Here is a 6077-nt window from a genome sequence, read left to right on the forward strand (position 1 = left end):
CAAGGGCATGTACCTCGGTTGTAGGCTCAATCCCTGGCCCTGGTCGGGGTACATGCAGGAGGGGTGTGTACAGGAGGCAACCAGTCGATGTGTCTCTCTCACATCAATGTTTCTCTTTCTGTGTCTCTCCCCCTCCCTTCCACTCTCTCTAAAAATTAAAGGAAAAATATCCTCCCGTGAGGATTTAAAAAAAAAAGAATCCAGCTGCCTACACATGGAGTGTGGAGGGAGAAGGAGCCCTACTGTCTGTACTCACAGGATTTTTTGTTTTTTGGTTTTTTTTGTTTTCCCAAGGAGTTTATTTGCCAAGACCAGGGACAGGGAGGCCCTGCATCTAAAAGAAGGTGTTGGGCCTCTTGGTGGTGAAGCCTGGCTTGTGCTGGAGACGAAGGACCCGGTGCGGCAACAGGAACTTGATCTTGGAGTCGTGGAACTGCTTGAAGGCCAGTGGGCACTTGCTGGCCGAGATCTCCTTCCTCCACCTTTATTATCTGGATTGAGCGGGTGCAGGCCTGGTGCCAGGCCCCCGTGTCTCGGTAGCACCAGGTGATGGCAGGTCTTGGTACTCCCGGTCGTGTTGCAGGTGCCACTGTGGGAGTCGTAGTGCAGCCAGATGCCAAAGTGCTTCAACGGAAGTGGGGATTTCTCGAACACCTACTCACAATAGACAATTTCCCCTGAAGACTTCCTCATCTTCTCCAGTTGAGACACAAAGTACCAGAAGCCGGACTTCTCAAGGACATGGTCAGGTGCAAAGATGCACACGCAGCAGAGGGGCGGCTGCTGCACCTGGGGTGGGCAGGCAGCACCCCATCACCTTGTACTGGCACACTGTGCCCAGCCTTCATGGCGTCCTCTCCGCATCCTCCACTATCCCCCCGCCCCCCAAAAAAGGCTAGACTCACAGAATCCTAATGTCTTTGGATTCTGCTTCAGGTCAGTAGTGAGTTCTGTCATTATGATTTAAGTGCAGAGTTAATTTCAGTGAGCCACAATCTTGACTTTTTCCCCTCCCTATTGCCTTAAGTCTTGAAAAAATGTTGACGGTAGGGATTTCGCCTGAGAACGTGGTGCTGAATGTATTAATTTCTTCACCTTCTATAAGCGCCAAGCAAAGTGGCAAAGACATTATCGTCTCTTTCTGGCCTGGTGGTGGGCTGGGGTTTTGCTGTGTGTGTTTGATTTGCTAACTCACCACCAGAAGCAGGGTGCTGTGCCGGGAGCAATGGGGCAACCATGAGCGTGTGTGACAGCAGAACTGTGGATGTCACATTCTGGTGAGCATCCGAGTTGTCAGTCCCACACTCTGCCCCCGAATCTGATTCAGTCGGAGAGTATAAGGTCGAGGAGCCGGCATTTGGAGAAGCAGGCGATTCTCACGAGGAGCATTCATTCTAAGAAACACAGCATGCAGTGTAGATTCAGAGAATCGTCTTTGGGGTTAGTTAGGTAAGGATCCATTTCCCTGTGAGATCTTAACTTCTCTACGCTTTGGTGCCCCTTCGCACGGGCCAGTCATTGAAGCCACCTCATGAAGTTGCTGTGAGGACTGAATGAGCTAACGCACACAAAACACGAGCTGCCTCGACAGTCTGTGAGTTCAGTGAAAGTAAACCCGCTGTTCTTGGAAAAGCAGGGTGGCCTTTAGGTGATAAGCACAGATGGTGGAATCCAACAGAACTGGTCTCAAATCCTGTTCCTCCATTTACAAAGCGTGTGACCTTGGTTTCCTATACTATTCAAAAACAGCAACAAAAAGAATGGGACTTATGCAGTCCTCTATCATGATGTTGTAAGGATGGAGACAACAGGAGTCCAAAGCCGAACACAATGCCTGGTATAATCATTAGTGCTACCCCCAAATTGTTGCCAGCTCTCCGCCTTCCAGGCACACCATAGAGCTGCACCATCCCAGTTTGAAGTGAGGTGTGACCATATGCCTTGCTTCGGCTAATGGGGTGTGAGGAATATGGATATGGCACCGGTGGGCAGAATCTGCCACATCCGCTCCTCTGCTGGGCAGGCTGTGGGAGCACAGGTCATGATGGAGCCTCTGTCAGTCTAGATCAGTGGTTCCCAACCTGTGGGTCGCGACCCCTTTGGCGGTCGAATGACCCTTTCACAGGGGTCACCTAAGACCATCCTGCATATCAGATATTTACATTACGATTCATAACAGTAGCAACATGACAGTTATGAAGTAGCAACGAAAATAATTTTATGGTTGGGTCACAACATGAGGAACTGTATTTAAAGGGCCAGAAGGTTGAGAACCACTGCTCTAGATCTTGAGAGTTTATGTGGAGCAGAGGCTGCCAGATGACCCCAATGGACATGTACAATGAGCTGGGAGGGCGGGGGGCTGGAGGGAGGGAGACTTTTGTTATGCTAAGCCACTGAGATTTTGAGGCCCTTTGTTAATGCAGCATAACCTAGCCCAACCTGCCTAATACATCTGGTATATAGTAACCTTTTAAATTATTATGAGCCATGATTATTATAATTTTTGTCCATCAATGGCTTACAGCTTATGTAGAGCAGAAGCAAGACTTAAAAAAATGAAATGTTAAATAATAATCTTTCATTGCCTATGAGAAGTGCAAAATATTCTGGAAGGCAGTGAAGAGAAAGAGATTGTGGCCTGCAATAATTAGGAAAGGTCTGGTTTCATAAAATGCAGATTTACTGAGACTTTAATTTTGTTCTAACTCAAGTAAAAAGAAATTTAATTCCTGATGTGTCTTGTCATATAACCTAGAACTTGAGTTCTTAGGAAGAATCTTGAATTAAAAAGTTAAGCAATTATAGCAACCGGGGCCTCCCAGAGTATTACCTGCTCTTATTAAAGCTCAATTTCCAAAACAGATGTCTTCCATTTAGGCTTTTCATTAAGGGGGGAAAAAGAAGGAGGAAGGAAGGAAGGAGAATGGCTATGGGATAAATTGGTCTTTTGTCCTTTCTTTTTTCTAAATATATGTTTTTTATTGATTTCAGAGGCAAAGGGAGAGAGAGAGAAAGAGACACCCATGACAGAGAGTCATTGATCAGCTACCTCCTGCACACCCCACACTGGGGATGGAGCCTGCAACCCAGGCATGTGCCCTGACCAAGAATCAAACCGTGACCTCCTGGTTCACAGGTCCATGCTCAACCACTGAGCCACACTGTCTGGGTGTTTTGTCCTTTCTTACAAATGGCATTTCTCCCCTAGTTTGAAGCTCACTGGGCTCTTGTCTGCTATCCTAGGACCCCAGGAGGTCTAGGTAGTAGGAACTCATGAGAACGCTGCAGCGGTGGGAGCTGTGACTGTGTCAGGGATCACAGTTTCCAGCAGCAGATGCCAGCACGAGTCACCAAAAACCGGGTGGGAGCAGCCAGAGCCCAGAACCTCAGAGCAGCGTTGCCCCTGTGAGTGGTGGGAGGACACGGAGCATGTGCAGAGACCTCTCCCCACCACCACGAGGCTGCCTCAGCTCCCGCTTGCACCAGATGCCATCCTAGGAAGGGGTGGTGTGAGGAGGAAAAACACCCACGACAGAAGTTTGAGGTCCTAATTGATGAAGCAAACTGATGAGGTAAACTGAAAGAGAATTTCCCCAGATATGAGAACTCCAGAGTAAGGTGAGATGAGTTTTAGAAAACAAAAGTGCTATGTTTCACACCTGAATAAATGTGATCCCACCATACATCTACTTATAATCATATGCAGTGAAATTATGTTGCGAATACGGTACCCACATCTGAATAAGCCTGGGAAAAACTAACTCACCAGCCATGTGGCTCTTTGCAAGATGCTAAGAGAGCATTCACCCATTCAGTAGTTCTCAAATTACATCAGAATCATCAGGAAGGTTTGCTGGAAGAGTGATTACTGGGCCCACACCCAGAGCTTCTGACTCAGTGGATCTGGGGTGGGGCTTAGAAGGTGCATTGCTAACAAATTCCCAGGTGATGCTGATGCTGCTGGTCCCAGGAACCCACTTTGAGAACCACTGCGCTGATTCATTTAAGTCTGGTGTTCAACTAGGTCTTCCTTTCCATTATTTCTCCAATTGATATTAAATACTGGTCGGTGACAGACTATATAATGTAGCTGCAGCTATTGCATAATCCTTGTCATCTCCGTCATCACCACTGACACTAGCATTTGCTAGGAGCCAATATAGGAGCCAGTGCTTTATACAGCTCATCTCTCTTAATCCTCACAAATACCATTACTTCCATTTTCCAGGTGGAAGAACTAAGGCTTCGAGAAGTCAAGGGACTTATTAAAGTTGTAGAGGCCCCAGGTGGCACACCTGAGTCTCCAGCGGGGCAGCCGGACCCAGAGCCCAGTTTCTGCACTGTCACCTGAACGATGCTCTTTATAATGGGTTAAAATGGAGAGGGCTTCGGAGTCTCAGAATTGATCAAACAAAAACCAAACCATTGCCTGGCCAGCATTTTCCAGTGGTTAGAGCACTGGCTCTTGCACTGAAGGGTTGGATTCCTGGTCAAGGGCACATCCCTGGGTTTTGGGTTTGCTCCCTGGCCCTGGTCAGAGCAGGTTGGGACGCGTGTGAGAGGCAACCAGTCAATGTGTGTCTCTCACATCGATGTTTCTTTTCATTCTCTCTTTCTCTCCCCCTTCCTTCCTCCCTTCCCTTGCTCTCTCTCTCTCTCTGAAAAGCAATGGAAAAAAATATCTTCAGATGAGAATTTTTTTTTAAAAAAAGCAAGAAAACATTGAATACAAAATCCTGCGTTTCAGTTGTCCTTAAGCCACCTTAGACCCTGGCACCTTTCCTGGCTTGTTTCTCCATAGCGTCTGCCCTGCCACCACTTCACTTACTTTTAAGCTCTTTCCTCTCCATCGCCCGCCCCAAAGTTCCTGTCCACTTCCTATCAGAGAGTGTAGCTCTGTCTGCTTGCTTGTCATGTTCTCAACCACCCCTGGTTGGCGGGGGGCGGGGGGGCGCGGAAGGGGGCAAAGCAGGGGTATTTGTTTGAGCACCTAATTAAATTTTGCTAAGCAAAAAGTGACCTCCTCTAGAGAGAAATAGTGTCACTTTTTGTGAGACAGAAGCGCTGTCAGCAGTTGTATTTAAATGGCAAGGTTTATTTTTCTGTTTGACATGCATAGTTTTAAGTTCACTTTCGTGTGTTAACCCCAAAGGGTATTCATCACAGTCTCCCTTAGCCAGCCCCCCTGGCTGCGGAGTGTTTAACGACCCCTGTCCACATGGCACATGTGAGCCAACCTCAGACCCAAAGCTTAACTTCAAAAGTGTTCGTCAGAGCCATGCAGCACATTAGCCAGCGGCCAAGAAGCCTGCGCCCTAGATTTTCTCCACAAGAATTTCCAATCCGGGTGCTACATGCAGCAGGACCAAGGCATCTTCCCAGTCCCTCTGAGCAGAACGACATGTGTGTTCTTGTTCCCAAGCCTGACTCAGCGCTGCTTCCTGGGAATGGGAGGGGGAAAACCTGAATGGAAACCCCACTGCTCCCCCACCTCTTCTTCCCCTGAGGTCAAGGGCACGTTCCAGCTGGGCCCAACTCAGCACAAGGTGGGGAGGTACCTTCCCAAGGATCAGCTGGTTGTCCCACAGTGACAGGAGGCTGGTGGGGAGAGTGGGGGAGCAGGGAGGATAGGAGTGGAGAGGGAGAGAGATAGGAGCCATGAATGACAGGTAGCCACAGGTCAGCCAGGGTGGTCATTGGTTAATACTGGGCTTCCACACAGAGCCTTTGCACCCTCCCAGACAGAACTGATCAAGAGGCACTTGCTCTTATCTCTGTCACATCCTCTCGTTTTTTTATACCTATTCTCTCTTTTCTATTTTCCTGATTATCAAAGAAATACATGCCCACTGGACAAAAATAGGAAGAATATAAAGAAACCAAGATCACTCCATCCAAAAGTAATCACTGTTAGCAATTTCATGTATCCACTTTCAGGTATTTTTCACATATCTGAAATAAAATTGCATCACACTGTAGGTACTATTTCACAACCTGCTGTGCTTTTTCTACTTCACAATAAATTGTGGGTCTCTTTCCATGCCAATTGATTCACATCTACACCATTATTCCTG

The 6077-nt window shown here is 47.7% G+C and overlaps 1 pseudogene; it reads right to left on the reverse strand.

Moving 5' to 3' along the window:
* Window positions 1-260: 260 nt before the first annotated feature.
* On the reverse strand, window positions 261-1357 carry LOC102761132 (annotated as a pseudogene).
* Window positions 1358-6077: the final 4720 nt, after the last annotated feature.

This window comes from Myotis davidii, unplaced genomic scaffold (assembly GCF_000327345.1).
Source record: "Myotis davidii unplaced genomic scaffold, ASM32734v1 scaffold120, whole genome shotgun sequence".
NCBI lineage: Eukaryota > Metazoa > Chordata > Mammalia > Chiroptera > Vespertilionidae > Myotis > Myotis davidii.